The sequence below is a fragment of the Centrocercus urophasianus genome, unplaced genomic scaffold, assembly GCF_019232065.1.
Source record: "Centrocercus urophasianus isolate 14NV4802_14NV808 unplaced genomic scaffold, USGS_Curo_1.0 seq_16, whole genome shotgun sequence".
Taxonomy (NCBI): Eukaryota; Metazoa; Chordata; class Aves; order Galliformes; family Phasianidae; genus Centrocercus; species Centrocercus urophasianus.
Window position 1 is genome coordinate 46815698 of NW_024884711.1, and position 16869 is coordinate 46832566.

Genomic DNA, 16869 nt, shown 5'->3' on the forward strand with positions numbered 1-16869 from the left:
GACAGTGCTTAAAGCTATCAGTTACTACATGAAATGAGAAAGTTGATTGCATAACTTTCCAGAGGTTAAATTAGCAATACCAAATATTGGCAATTTCACCTGAATCTCTTGCATCTTCTCATGTATAAACGCATGTATAAAACCTCCAAGCTTTCTGACACTCGATTAGTTTGAGAGTAGTAAGTCATAAGTTTGTTGACTTTTGTTCTCTTCAATGCTGGCTGCTGTTTTACTCCAGTATGGGAGGCGTAAGATAACATCCAGACTGTCAGCATGCTGTCAGACCAGATCAGAGGAGCTGACATCATACAAATTTGCTATTACAACTCAAACGCTGCATCTGCTACTGCAATCATCTAAGGATTTAGAAAGATAATTCTCCTGCTCATTCACAAATCCCTGGCAGACACAACGATCAAAAGAATCCTTCAAGGTTTGGGAAACGGATACAGAGTCATCATGTTGTAGCCTCAAAGCAGCAGCAGATTAGCCCTTTGGGCTGTATATTTTCATTCAGGATGATGCCAAAGTCTCCCACTCTATCAAGAGCCACCAGCAGAATTGTGCTTCAGATTACACAATGCCTCTAAGGGCAGACCAAGGAACACCACATATCTGCCTCCAAATGAATCCCTTCTAATACTTACCATATGCTCAGTGATCTCCAGAGTGTTTAAGACCGCATGCAAAACACAATAAGAATACTTTGCACAAACATTCTCATGCTGCAAGAATACAAGGCCCGGGAGCAATCTGCTTTATTGACAGAAATATGAACAGTGCATCAGCTGTCAGTACATAAATTAACACACATTGCTATGGATTCTTATGCTACACATGACCATTAAAAATAATTGAATATGCCCAGCATGGAAATGAAAATGGTTGGAATGCAGAAAGAATGCTTTTGCTCTAATTAATACTTACCTTAAGATTTTTGTCATTAAGTCATTTTATTATTCTGACCAAAGCTGCAAATGTCACCATCTTTGTAACCCCTGGATAATAAATAAAATTCAGATAACTGGAGCACATATCTGAAAAGTGATGTATTCGCTTTTTATTTTGGTCGCCAAAACTAATTTTAAGTGTTATAAATGTTTAAGGAGAACATCCAGATCCAGACCTTAAGGTTCCTTGAAAATCTACTGGAAACATAGAAGCAAGTAAAGTTAAGAAGCTATTTCTTTTTGGCTTCTCTGAAGGGTAAAAGAGGAAGAAAATAATCCTTCTACTCCAGCTGGAAGAATCATCCCAATTCTTTATCTTCACAAAAGATGAACAAAGCCAGGGGCTCATTCAAACCCTACGCCTACTCATTAACTTATGGACAGGCAGGTCTCACTGATAGGCATCCTCCCTGAGTCTCAGGTTCCCTCTTTCTCCAGCATCCTTCATGCACTTCTCCAAGCACTACAGCTCAACGTGATTTGTGTACAGAACTCAGTCTTTAAAACATCTCTGGTGATCTTTTTCCAAAAAGCCAGAAGTCAGAAGGCAGTGAAAATGAAATATTAAGTTAAAAAAAGCACATTAGTAAAGGCTGTGGGCTCAAGAGCTATGTCTGAAGGACAGTATTCCTTTTGGTCAGCCATCCTCATCAAAGTGGAGGAGAGATGGAGTGCTTGGCAATCCCAGCCACATACTCTAGTTTCTCAATAACCTGCCCTGGCTACACAAAAATCCCAGAGACAAAAAAAGAAAATGCATCTTAACACACACAGAAGCTCTGACATCCAGAAGGCTAACACTGATTTAAAGAAAAAGAAAGGAATCAATAACAAATCAAGAATTTGTTAATAACTACAGAAGAGTTCACGGTGACTCAGGACATTTCCCACTAACCAAAACTGAAAGTGACACAGGTTGGCAAATAATCAGTATGATTTTAAATGGATTATTGCAAAAAAAACAGGGGTCCTTCAGTCTCCTAGCTTCCAATTTAACTCACTTCCTTGTGTTGGACAGGATCAGTGCCTCAGCACTCATACAACATACGTGCAGATAGGATTATCTGTACAGATCCTAACAGGCACCACAATGCCTTTTAGGATCCCTTGAGCATTTGTGGGAGAAAAGGATGAGCTGGCAAATAGATGATAGGTGTTCAAAAATACATTAAAAATCCAACTATACTTTGCAATTCAAATATTTAAACTAGAAAGCAAAAGCCGTGGCAATCCTGTTGTAAATATGCACAAATAGATTTACACTAAGAAAGTAAATATACTTGAAGCCAGAAATCTAAGTGGTAACAAGTTCCTAAAGTGCCCCTGGTAAGGAGAAAGGTGGCCCATATGAAAGCAGGAAAACTTATTTGCCTCAGAGGAATAGTTAAGCCTGTCAATAATATTAGATACTTCTCCTATTTTTTTTCTTCCTCTAATAAGGCATTGTTTTCTGACCCAGATTGTTAGCTAATTAAATTAAAATTGCATACAATTTGAATAATTACAGTCACTGGAAAGCATACAACCCATCACAGGTACCCACTTAGCACTGACACTTGATTATCAAGTGTCCTATATCACAAAAGCCAGGTCAGCAAATACCCACTCTATGAAGCTAAGGAATATAAAATCTTTCCACTCCATTTCTCATCACAGTTCTACCATATATAGTATAAGTATAATGTAAGTATAGTTCATAACATTTCTTCTTCTGTTATTTTATTTCTCCTTCTGTTATTTTATTTCTCCTCCTCAAGGAGAAGACCCCAGCACCTCTCTGGATACCTGCGCCAGCCTTATGTCACCCACACAACACAGAAATGCTTCCTGATGGGCAGAGAGAACCTCCAGTATTCTAGTTCGTGCCTGGCAAAAAAGGAGTCTTCTCAGTCTGTCTAGATCTTGAAGCTGAAGCAGTAAACACAGTTATATTAGACTTGCTGGCTGTTCAAGAGTGCAGTTTGACTTGCAGAGATCACTAATAGCATAACAAGATTAGGACCATGAGAGGGCTTGAGTAAAATAAACTGCAAACATTCAGTTACTGACAACTTGGAATCTGCTTGAATATTGCTTTATCATAAAATGAAGCTGAGAAACCTTATATTGCAGCTATCAGTTGCAGAATAACCTGCCCAATTTTCACGGAAAGGAAATACATTTGAGCACACTAAGAAGGTAGCCCCCTAAAGCTGCTTTCTGTTTTGAGTGACATTAACAATGATGAAACTCAGAAGCATCATCTCAGCTATTTAGAGCATATCTCATAAGAGCCAAAATAATCAGCCATACCTGATTAGTAACTCCTTCCTTCCAGAGAAAAGCCACAACATAATGCCCACTTTTCAAAGTGTTAAGAGCTGAGCCTCACCTTATTATCAGGCCCAGAAAGTGCAAATAGTTGCAGCTGCGTAATTGACAAAGCCACTCATTACCTTCCTTTAAAGTCCTCTGCATACACAGCTGAGGTGTATGTACCTGAGGTGTTCTGAAGTTACAAATTGTCAGGTCTCATGAAATGGAAGGAGTGTTGAGATATTTTGAGGTTCTTTTATTTTCAGTGAAAGCATTAAGTAAACTTTTTTTTTTATTGTGGATTGAACATTTGACATAAGATTAAAGGCTGTTTTGGAATCAAAAAGACAACTTATTTCCATATCTTTCTGCTATCCAAGACAAGGTAACCTTGGCCTGAAAATAAGTAGGGGGCATCGGTTCTCTATTTTTGTGGTAATGACATGAAGCAGGAAAAGAAAGCAGAGTAACTGAACAATCGTTATTTTATTCTCTGAATAGAAAGCTGGTATGAAATTGAGGTTCTCAATTTAGTATTTTGTGTTTCAACTCAAGGAAATCAGTACACCTTCCTGATGAAGACCAGTATTATATTGCAGTCGCTTTTGCAAAAGCGACAGTTTTCAGTAACCAAGTAGAGTTAATTCCAACAGACTTCTGTATCCCTACTGCCTGGAATGGACACAAGCAAGTACCTGGCAATTCTGGCTCTCTAGAAGTTCCTCGTAAGTACCTGTAAACATAGCTCTTTTCCTTCTAATTCCCAATAAAAAAATGCCAAATCTACTGTCAAAAGTTGCACTTGTAATGAAAATGAGTTCTCTCATTTCCTCCACTCATCAGTGTCCATTCTCAATCTGTAATATTTTTGATAGTTACAATCACTTTGCTGGGACAGTCTATTTTTTGTTCTGTGATGCACAACAGGATCATGATGATCCATGGTTAAAGTTCACAGGTGTTATAATGAAAGATAGAGACAAAATAAAAATTTGCATTGTTGGTGTGTGAATCAACCAGTATGTGTTCTCACAGTGATATTTTGCATGCAAAGTAAAAAGCTGACTGGAGCACAAAAGGCATCCAAATTAACAATGTCACCAGCAAGCTAGTGCTTGTATTGGATCCAAAACCTTAATATGTTTGACTTTGAAATGGCTAAGTTCATCCTCTAACTATCAAAGCTTGCAGCAGACCCTGGGACATATTGTAAATTTACTGTTCTGACAGATGATTGTGAAGATGAGGAAATGATCCAGAAAAGTGGCATTGATTTTGAAGAGCAGAGGAATTTGCCAGTCACTCCTTGTTGCTAAGCTGCAGGAAAAAAAAACAACTAGAAGCCTCCATCAGCTCTCAGCATGTCACTCACAAATATCAGTGGGACATGGTATTTACAGTGTTTGTATAAAGCCCCGGGAATGGTTTAGACTACATCCTTCCACTTCAAGCAATTCGGATGAGATCTTAAATATCAGGATCCTCTTTGCTTGGTTGCACAAATTGAATTGCGTGATCTTTTCCTTTGGGAAATCTGTGCTCTGCATCTGTAGACTATGATCCATTTATGCAAATACAGGAGAAAGATTTTGCAGAAAGGGAAAGTTGCATGACCTGAGCAATTCTGTTATGCACCCTGCAAGCTGGTGGCTTTTGGGATCCTCCTTTCACTGATGACCCTTTAGAGAGTTAAATCTCAAATCCCAGCCTGGAATTTATTAAGAGTTGAATGGTGAGATTCATCCAGCATAAAATTGTTTACGGCAAGCTTGTGTAGAGAAAAAGACTAACTGATCTATTTTTTGCCTTGCTCTAAATATTGTCATTTATTACAAAGCCTCGCTGATGCCTTTTCCTCATGTTCTCTATGTGCCCAGAACATCAGACACTAGACATGCTTACCAGACTTCATCACAGAAATTTTCCACTTGCTTTGTATCCAGGGGAAGGAAAGCACTGGCTGCCTCTCTAAGGCATTTAATCACAAAGCATTTAATGCCTTCACAGAAGAATCCCAGATGACTGGGGGGGGGGGGCGCAAGACTTCAGGATTTCAGGGTAAATGGTGCTCAGGTCTGTGGAGTCCACATATGAAGTCTGCTCAGAAATTAAGGCTTCCAATTTATTTCCATGGAAATGACAACAGATGCAAAGAGCACAAAAACACTACTTGATAGAGCAAATTCTCAGCTACAAAACACTGTTTTTAAACAGTCACCACCATTAGCTATGTATTTTCACCAGCAGTGAACAAGAACCTGCACGTCCTGCTCATTGAAACCTGCACCAGTGGAGGTGACCCACTGTCATTGTCAACACTGCTGTGCTCACATCCACTGTAGTTTCCATAAATGTTGAGCAAGCGTTGACAAGTGTCAATGGGTGCCATTGATTCCACATGAAAGAATTCAGCTACACCCCTTTGCCTCATATGCACTTCCATGTCAGAACCATTCTGTCAGACTTTCCCTCTGCTGCCATCTGTCACACGGCAATGAAATGCAATGGAATATGGGTGGGAAGATTCAGCCTCTTCTGCTGTACCACCAACATCTGCCTTATGACATCGTGGGCCAATGTCATAAATTAGGAGGCATTGCTTTCAGTGCAGCTTCATCTTTACAAAAAAAAAGTGCCTGAGGCCAATGAGAAATCTACTGATAAAGAACAAGATGTAAATCCCCAGGTAGCAGCTGTTTCTTTTGAGATAGACCATCTCTGAACCTTATGCAAACATATTATCTCATTATTATGTATAATATGTACTCTTCATCATCGCTAATAGCTTGCAATAGCAATTTAAAGCGTTAATCTCTGAGCACTGAAATAAAGGCTTCTCTGCACACCTTTTTCCTTTCCCCCTCTTCACATCTCTAACCCCAAGGTTTACAGCTCAACAGCTTTCCACATGAGTGGAAAACAAAAGTACAAAAATGTCAGAAGATTCATTTGTTATCCTACAACACATCGGAGGTAGAGCAAATTATGAGATGATAAACATTATTTTCAGGAGCCCTGACTTGCAGTCAAGCACACTTTCCTTCCTGCTTTCCTTCTATGGTTCACAGAATCACAGAATGGCCAGGGTTGGAAGGGACCTCAAGGATCATGAATCTCCAACCCCCCTGCCACATGCAGGGCCACCAACCTCCACGTTTAATGCTAAACCAGGCTGCCCAGGGCCCCATCCAGCCTGGCCTTGAACACCTCCAAGGACAGAGTATCCACAATCTCTCTGGGCAGCCTGTTCCAGCACCTCACCACTCTCTGGGTAAAGAATTTCCCCCTGATGTCCAACCTAAATCTCCCCTTCCTCAACTTAAAACCATTTCCCCTTGTCCTACACATATCAATCCTTTCAAAGTGTTGATTCCCTTCCCTTCTGTAGGCTCCCCTTAGGTCACCCCGCAGCCTTCTTTTCTCCAGGAAAAGGTTTGGGTTTTCTATTTTGTGTCAGTTGTTGTCTGGTTTGGGGAGTTAAAACATTCCTTTTTAAGAACTAATACTAATTTTTTCCTGCCTAATGTCCCCTGTAACAGAAAGGAATCTGTGGTCTATGCCACTGTTAAAGGAATATGAAGGAAGGGTACATATGCTTCTAATAATTTTATAGATGCAGTTTGCTTTTTGGCTAGTCTGCCATTCCTTTTGTAGCAGAGAATGCACCTTCAAAGGGAGGCAAGAGTTCTAAAACCCAAAATACAGCACTCCATCTTGGCAAAAGCAAGGCAGTTCAAGTTCTGAAGGCAGGATTATGTATCAGCATCGAAGATATGAGGCTTTTCTTTTTTCTTCATAAGAGGATAAAACCAAGCCACCTAAAGAAAGAGGATGACAAGCCCAGAGCAAATATTGTGCATGACTAACAGAGATTTCAAATGATCTCTTTCTTTTTCCCCAGGGCAAAAACTTGTGCCTCTGCAAAAGGCATTTTGCCACACATCTGAGATACATGCCAGAGTGGATGGCAGAGTTTTCACAGAGGGGCACTGGATGATGCCCATGATTGTTTCACTCCCATCACCTCCAGTTGGATGGTCTTGTCTCCATCTGTCTCTCGTCTGTACGACTCCAGTGCAGGGGCAGAGCAGGAAGGAGAGGTGATGAGGCAAGTCAAAGCTGCCCACCAAGCTCATTAATAAAAGCTGCCTGAATCAAAAGTGAAAGCTTTGGTTCCACATGAAACAAGGAATGGAAGAGGGGCTGAACACCGCTTCTTTTGTGGTGCTGTTCAGAGAATCTGGCTGGTCCACACATCAATAGAACTGAATGGAAAGGGTGTAGGAACCAGATACTGTGATATTTTTGGATGCATCGTGGATCAGGCCACAGTGCTTAGCAGCTCCTGTCCAAAGCTCATTTCTGAGGGAACAGAACACCCATCAAGCACATGTTTACTGGCTTTCTACCAAGTCCAGTGCAGTGCATAAAACAAGAGCTTTTCTAAAATCAGTTTGGCTGCTTCGATTTTCTTTGTTTAAATCCTCTTACCAAAGTTCACACTAAATTACATTCTTACTGCAGAATCAAAGAGCCTGCAAGCAAAACCATTTAACGATACTGGAGGTCGATTTCCCAGTTTTGTTTAGTGGCCGGTTTTATTTTTCATAGAATTATTACCTGCTTATTTTCTCTTAGTCACTCTGGATTTTTCAAGATTTTTTTTTTTCATGTAGGAATAACATTTCTGCTGTAGTTTTTCTTACACTCTTTGAGATGAATGCAGCAAAGAGGCCACAATGTGTCTCTTGTGTCATTCATGAGGAATCACAGCAAATTCACCTATGGGATTAGTAGTTTTCTTGATCATTCAATAGGTACAAGGAGGTACTAAGAGCAGTTTTTCAGTTGACTTTTACATCTTACACAACCTACAGAGTCCCATGGAGATGGAAGATGAGGGAGCACACCCTGAGTTTACTAATAAGGATCACTAACATCTGAGTGTTAACTGATAGCAGTCTGAAAAAAAAAGAGTGAGTTAGCCCATGAAGGGAAACAGTTCTTGATATCCCAGTACATGCCAAGTGTTTCCATGCAATATAATTTTTCTGCAGAAGTTATGATCTCTTGTCACATGCTGAACACTCAGAAAGGCAGAGCTTTGTGAATAACCTGTCCAATTTATCTAGCTGCCTGTTACACCATCCCTCAGCACACTCCACCAAAACAAATATTCAGTAATGTCGCTTTCCAGACCTCAGACGGTATTGTCCTCTAAAATCTCATAGATAAACTTTTTAGAAGATTCTTTTTTATTGTTATTTTATGCATGCTAGCTTTGTAAAATTCCCTTTAAACATCCATCCATTGGATGGAGGTTTGGATAATGTCAGGGCCTCACTAAAGAACTTCCTCCTAACATATAACCTAAATTTCCGCTCTTTTAGTTTAATGCTGTTCTTCTTTGTCCTATCACTATTTGCCCATGCTAAAAGTCTATCTTCCTCCTGTTTGTAAGCTTCTTTTAAGCATTGGAAGGCCACAGTGATGTCTCCTTGTATATGGGGACTTTGGCCTCTTTGTCACTTGTTACGATCTCTGCTGTGCTGAAACTAAAACAAATTTCTTACTAAAATTCTCACTAAACTACAACTATAAAGATCATCCTTTCATCCTAGAAATGATTTTCAGATTCAGGGTTAAATGACCCAGTGGACGAGTTGGACCCCAGAAGATGAGTGTGGGAACAGGGTTGGTGCAGTGGGGAGGACTTTCCTGACTGCTTGTACTGAGATGTTATGCCAGCTACTCTGTGCTGTCTAAACACAGAACAGATTTATTGGTGGCTGAAGAGGGCTTAAGAAGTCTCTAGCACTCTTTGACCCCAACCCATGCAACCATATTACAGTGACAGTTGTGTAGTGCACAGCCTTAGCAATTTAGGTCAAATCTGCTATGAATCATGTTTCTTTCTCTTCTTGCATAGGAGTGGTGCTAGAGATATGAGTGTATGAAATCCTATAAAACATCCCACAGCTGCCCTAGGGGAGGCTGAAGATCAGATCATAATTACCTCAGTCAGCACACTGAAGGCAAACAAAATGCTTACTCCAGACTAGAGACTATATATGCATCTCACATGGCTATGGGCTCTTGTTCAAAAACAGGAGTGAATATCAGAACCTAACCCAACCATGAAAAGAAAGAGTAAAGGATAAGAAATCTGCATCTACTTGCTAAATTTGTAATGCAAAGGATTCCCTAGCCCTGCATCTCCTATGATTTCAGGCTCCACACTGGCTTTGGCTCAGAATACTTTCAGCTTTGCTGCATACTGGTGCTCCAAGGCAGCCTTCACAGACATGTCATATGGCTCTCAAAAATGTTGTGATTGGGAAGACCTTTTTTTGGCAGGAGAGGATATTACTGAAAAGTGAAGTCTGAAATGCTATCCTGTCAGTGAGGTAATTCACAGTTGGCAAGAATGTACTGAAAGCTATAGAACTTTAATTTTAATAGTATATTCTTGATTGATCAAGCTAACCAACCTTGATTAGCACCACAAGTGAAAGCACATATGACCAAGGAGAAACAACTGTGTTCCATTATCCTTTCCTCTTCCAAGGTGATGTCAATCATCTGCCCTGGGAGTGATGAGGGCTCCTCTCCTTGTTGATAAAGGGAAGGCGATGAATGGAAATTACATAACTAAATCAGGAAAATGAAAATCCTCAGTCCAAAAAGAATTAGAGGGGAATTCAGTGCTACAAAGAGATACATGTGGAATAAATAAATAAATAAATAAATAAATGACTTTTCTGTGAGTATGCAGCTTTGTAAAAGCTCAATCACAGAAACAAATTTTAGCCCAATTTTGTCTAATTCAAAGCAAGAAAGGAGAAGAAAATCAAGAAAAACCTCTCATTTTAAGTTCATATATTCTGGGTTTCAAGCCTTTTCAGGTTTTGGAAGATCTTTAAACCATGCAAGAAATGTAACAAAGGATTTGTTTGAACAATTCAATTAGAATATTTATCATCTATATGTAGAGTCCTGAGATCACAGATACACAACGATCAGTGAAACTGAGATAGGTTGCAGACTTTTTCTGCTTGACTGAGAGGTCAAGGAAAAAATGGATTCAAGGCTAGAGCATGTAAGGGGGATGTATTTGTATGGAGGGACTGACCCCACACATCTGCTCATTCACTGCTGCTTAACAGAAGAAAGAAAGCCTTACGGGGAGTTTATAATTTAGAGACGTCATGAGAAATCCACTGCAGTCAATGAAAAAATGGTTACTACAGTATTTGATCTAATAGCTCTGTGCAGAGGTCTGAGGGGCAAATTGGAACCCAAGGTGTATTTATCTAACTGAAGTTTGGACTTGTGAAAGTTAGGATTCGGATCTAAGTCAGTCACAGGGTGCTCTGTGTATTTACCAGAGAAAGGCTGGTATGATTTACCAAGTTTCTGCAAGACAGCTGTTTTAAGGTATGATCCCCTCTCTAAGAACAGATCTCTCAGTGTACTATGAAGAATGTGAAGAATCAGCTTAATATAAACACATGATTTTCGCACGATTGACAACAGGTAGCATGAATCCTGCTCTAAACTTCTCAGTCATGCATTAACTTCATGGGAATCCCATCTGCAGTGACATGGCACAGGTGCTATTTCATGAACTACAGAGGAACAGCACATCAAGCTGTAGGTGTCCCTGTTCATTACAGGGGAGTGAGTGGGACTAGATGGCCTTTAAACATCCCTTCCAACTCAAACCATTCTATGATTCTATGATTCTTCAGCATCTTTTTTCTCTTTTCCTTTTGTCAGCCTCTCTTATTCTGGCTGACTGAGGTCCCTCATGCAAATCAGAGAATGGTAAAGCAGTTCTGTATCTGTGCTGAATGGAGACATCAAGATCTGATCACAGAATCACCAAATCACAGAATCTCAGGTGCTGGATGGGACCTCAAGAGATCATTGAGTCCAACCCCCTGCTAAAGCAGGTACCCTACAGCAAGGTGCACAGGTTGTCATCCAGAAAGATCTTGAATATCTCCACAGAAGGAAACTCCACAATCTCTTTGGCCAACCTGTTCCAGTGCTCTGTCACTCAGCGTAAAGTTATTCCACATTTTTATATGGAACTTCCTGTGTTCAAGTTTTCACAGAATCATAGAATCACCAAAGTTGAAAAAGACCTACAAGATCATCCAATCCAATCACCCACCTATCACCAACTGTTCTCACTAAACCATGTCCCTCAACACAATGTCTAAACGTTCCTTGAACACTTTTAGGCCATTGCTCCTTGTCCCATCACAACATCACCAAGAAGAGTCTGGCCTCATCCATTTGCCTCCCACCTCCCTTTAGATATTTATAAACATTGATCAGATCCTCTTGCAGTCTTCTCCTCCCCAGGCTGAACAGACCCAGGTTACTCGGCCTTTCCTAATTTGGAAGATGCTTCAGGCCATTTATCACTGTTGCCCTCCACTGGACTCCCTCTAGCAGATTCCTGTATTTTTTGAACTGGGGAGCCCAGAGCTGGACACATTATTCTAAATTTGGCCACACCAGCACAGAGTAGAAGTTGAGTATCACCACCCTCACCCTGCTGGCCACCCTCTTTCTAATGCACCCCACGGTCCCATTGACCTTCTTGGCTACCAGGACATACTGACGTGTCACGGCTCAGTCTTCTAGGTTTGCTCATCATAGAAAGGTAGATTGTGTTTAATCCAAAAATCCCAGAAGAACTAAAAGCATATCCAGCTGCCTTTTCTCAAACATTTCAGGATGTTTTCTGATTGTTCCTGCTTTGGGATCACAGGATAGTTCATGTCTTCATCCATCTGGAGAACTCCATTACAAACTTGTGCAAAGTAAGGTCAGATTTTAGGTCAGAAAATGTTGCTCAGATTGTTGCCTGGATGGATCTTGAAATCCTCCCAGAATGCAGACAGCACAGCCTGAGATCTCAGAGCTTCTCTGGGCTGCTTTTTCTCCCTCTGTACCGTCTTCATGGGTGAAGTGTTTATCTCCATTCAGAAATTCCATGCTTCTGCTCACGGCTGTTTTCTGTCATCCTCCCACCAGCTTCTCTGATCTCATTCTTAGTATTTATTTCTGCCTCCTGCATTTTGTTTTGCACTTTTGGCATCAAAAACATAGCCACTCAAGCCAGAACTACACTGAAGATAAAGCCACGTCTGTGTCATACTAAAAGAGAACGTAAAACAAACCAGGAGTCCTCCAGACTCAGTTAAAAGTCAGCAACAAACTTCATGGTGAGTCTCAGTTTTAACGTAAGCGAGGAAAGCAGTGAAGAGTCCATTTCCAAGGTTATCAAGAAGTGTGACTGAGATGTGTGAAGATCACAGCTGGGAAGTGCAGTAATAGCAGGGCAAGTACAGCATGTAAGTTAGGAATCCAAATAATTATCAGGTTTCCCACTGAGCTAACACAGTTCCACTTGCTCGAACATTGCTGCTCTTGGTATCTGAGAGAGCTAGATTAAAGTTACAAGAAATACGGTTTTACATCTTCCATGTGTAAAATGTAACACATCTAAATCTTACAGTATGCCCAATAGGATCTATCTCCTCTCCTGCCTCTGAACTGTTTATGTCCATTGGAAACTTTTCAAACATTTGAACTTTACTTCCTAAATGCTGTAATGCAACGGCTGATTTCTCTGTCTATGTGCCAGTATACCAAGCTTATGCAGGAAAAAATAGGCAAACAATAATAACTAACTGTATGGCAGGTAAGTACTGAAGTAATTATTTTTTTATGCCACAAAGTATGATATGACACACCGTCAGCAGAAACACAAGCATGGATTCCTGTATGGTGAGTATTAAGGTGCTCCCACCAAGGGAGGGCCAGAATAGGTATCTGAGGGCATCATTCCCTGTTGCAGCTGCAACTGCTTCAGCAAGTTCTTTAGGTCATCTAACTCTATCTTCAGGGTGAATCTGTTTTCCAAGAGCCTTGCAGTGCTTGGCCTTTGAGTGTGTTCAGTGGGACTTTGTGGCAATGGAGATCTCTGGTGCATCCCAGCATCTGGCAAGAACCTCCTTATCTTTACACAGTGCTTTGAAGTCATTAATTACAAGGTTCTCCAGAAATGCCCAGCATTTGGACAGATGCAAGGTGATGCTTCTTCCAGTGAAGGCTTCATTAGGACAGTTTTTACAGCTCAACTGGAAGGGATTTGGGACAATAATTGTAAATTTCCTCATTGTCTTTCACAGCAAAGTGGCTCCCTGTTTAAGCCCAGCTTCTGTTCTTTTTTTTTTTTTTCCTTATTCTTTAATTTCTATTCGTGATTTCATGTTATTTCCTGTTCCAAGCAAGTAATCCATCAAGACATTTGCACATTTGCACATTTACAAAAAATGATAATATTTTTAAAAAGGAACAGGCAGCTTTCAAATTTCTTGTTATGTTACGCTCAGTATCAGCTTTATTCCCTCTCCTTTTCTCTGTCCCATTCCGCTGCAAGTGAGTAACATCCATTATTAATAAATCCCTTTGGAGACAGTTCCTGCATGCCTGTGTCCCTCATTTGATTAGCCATCTGGAAAACAACAGTTTCCTGACGGCTTTAACATGTTTTCCTTTGAGCTCAAGCATTGTTCACACGCAGAGAGAGCATTTGATGTGATGCATGCGTTCTTAGGGGCTTTTTCTGGCATGGAACCTAAAAAACATGCTCAGTGATAAAACAAAAATAGTATGCATGCATGGGGACATGATTTTCAGTTTCACTTCACCTGTTCACCCAAGTAGTTCTACCTTGATTTCATGTGATTTCAAGCTCAAAGCAGTCCACACCTGAAGAGAACAGAAGCACTAGAATTAAATGTAGGATAAAAGCACTGGAATTGGTCATATGGAAATCTATAGTCATCTCTGGGGTGGAGGGAAGTAAATAAGTAGAACTCTGTTTCTGTCATATACCACTTAATATAGGTACAGCATGCAGTTAATGCTATTATTTATCCCAGAGAAAAGCTTGCATGACAGCAGTTTCAGCCAAAGTAGAAACTGTGAAGGAAATGAAATTACATTATACCTTAATGTAAGAAGCAGAGGCACCCCACCATCGTCTTCTCTTCTTGGAAAGTAGCATGAGTGATTTGAGAAGAGGAATTGCTGAACGTGTTGGTATTTGAGACAAAAAATAAATGTGTTTTTGTACAAAAATATGAGACAAGGTGAAAAATGAGGGGAACAAATATCCTGAATTCTTCATGATGTCAGTATCAGGTAAGTAGAGTTACTGAATTATTTTTTATTTAATAGCTATTTTATCTCATTTACAAAGTATGCACAACTTTACTGAAAGTGCATATGATATGCCTCCAAAATCCAAACTCTGACAGCAATCCTCCTCTTCTGTTTCAATTCTTTAAAAATGAACAAAAAATCTAAACTAAAAACACAACAGATTTCATCATTATTTACATCCTAATGAAAATACATTCCCATTTACTGTTAAATATGAAGATACGTCTGCGTAGGGAAGCAAACTGAAAAGTCAATCAGTTGAGCTTCTATTCATGTCGTCTCTCCCAGAGAATCAGCTGGTAGCCAGACGTGCACTGTGGGGCCCCTTCAAAGTAAGTGTGAGATGAAAGAAGGAAATAAAGAGAGAAAGACATGCTATTTCTCCTTCTCCTATAGTAGAAATACAATTTGATGACAAGGCTTCTAATTTAGCCTTCAGCTGAACACCCACAGTCTGGTAGGATATATCTAAAATTAGATACTAACGTCCAAATGGGAAAAAAGAAGCAGCAGATGGAGAAAGAAATGGGTGGATGTTTTGGCAAGACGTTTATGTTGTGCTTCATGGGAGAAGCATATTTTAAGAAAGGACAAAAATGTCCACACAGAGAATTTCAGACATGTAAGAGATTACGTGTGAGACTGCCTAGAGCTAAACATGGTATAAGAGAAACCAGCAAGGATCTCATACTACTTGCATGGAGAGTAACCGACTGTTGCAAACAAAAACAGAAATGCAGTAGATCGCTGATTATCAGCTCTCAGAAGTAAAACCATGTTAATATTCCTTCTTTTTGATTTTGTCATTTTTCCAGAGCTGGAAAAGAGTTAACTCTAAGAAGCAGACATTGCTTGTATTACCGTAAAAAGCCTAAAACAGGATTCTGTTAGGAGAGGTCAGAGGTTCAGTGCCTACCATGGTTCTAAACTACAGTAAACAAGCATTTGTAGGAGGTATGGAACACCTGTATAATAAGCACACTTGATCAAGTCTTGTTTGGAATATGTATTGGGTCTGATATGGTTAAGATGGCACCATCTTGGGTCCTTCGTGATGGTATGGCTGAGCCCACCTTGCAGCATCCACTTGTTTTGGAGTGTTTTATCATATACACAGATATGTAGACTATCATGAACAGGCAAATGAGAAAATAATAAAGAGCACAGCAAAGAGGTGAAGATTTTGCATCTTTTCTTTCCCAGCATTCTGTGTTGGTGTTTTTAGGTATGTGTAGATCACAACCTTCCTGTGAAGCCCCAGTCCTGATGCAGCATTCAGGCATTGCTAACTGGAGTAATTCAAAATTCATCGTTTTGAAGACTCAAGTCAGCCATATCTCTGAAAACAAAGTTCTCTTGTCTAAATATGTCCACAAACACACATTTTGGATCTCCAATAAAACATGAAGTGGTAATTGCTTATTTCACGGTATATTAGCTATGCACTTTCATTTAAGCCTGATCTGAGACAGAGAAGATTTTGTGAACAGGAGAGTGTGCTGTACCATCAATAACACCAGGAAACAGAGAACATCTTTTCAAGAGAGGTACTTGATAGTTAAAAACATTTATAAAAATAAAGAAAGCAATCTATTCAAAACATATTCTAAAGGGAAAGAGAAAGGAAATAAACTAAAGAGGAAAAAAGAGAGTATAGTATTTTCTTTCAACACACCAGATTGCTAGTAGTAAATTAAACAAGACAACCCAATTATTACTCAGTGAAAAAGTAAGAAAATACATATCCTGCTGTTATAAATCAGAGCTTTTACATGCTATTAAAAATGAGTTTTCCTTTCAATCTATTTTTTAAAAAATCACTTTATCCATTTACATCGTGGCAGAAAACTCTCTCCAGCCCTCAATCTAAAGAACTCTATTGTTTTCAAGATTAATATCTGACACCTGAGCACACCTGAGCAGAGATAGGGACCTTCAGGGCTCATCAATAATAGCAGTTGCTCAATTTCTCTCAGAAAACGGAGATGAGCAAGAATAATAGTCCTGAGATATCAGTAAACATATATTCCAACAAGAAAGAGCAATGGGTTATTTTAACCCCTTCAAGAAAGAAAGACTTCAAGACTGTATTAGAGACTGCTCTTTAATTACCAAACACTTGATATGCCTGGCCTACCCAACCTAACTGAATCAACTGCAAAGTGTAATAGCATTTGTTTTCCATATTGTAGTATATGTTTTCAGCAACAAATAGGGCTAGATACTTGTCAGTTTCAGACTATGTTTCCCCAAGCCATTGTTAACGTGCCAATAAGAAAGTAAATAAATAGAAAGATAGTGAGATATACTGAGACAAATAGATGGGAGATAGATAGATAGATAGATAGATAGATAGATAGATAGATAGATAGAT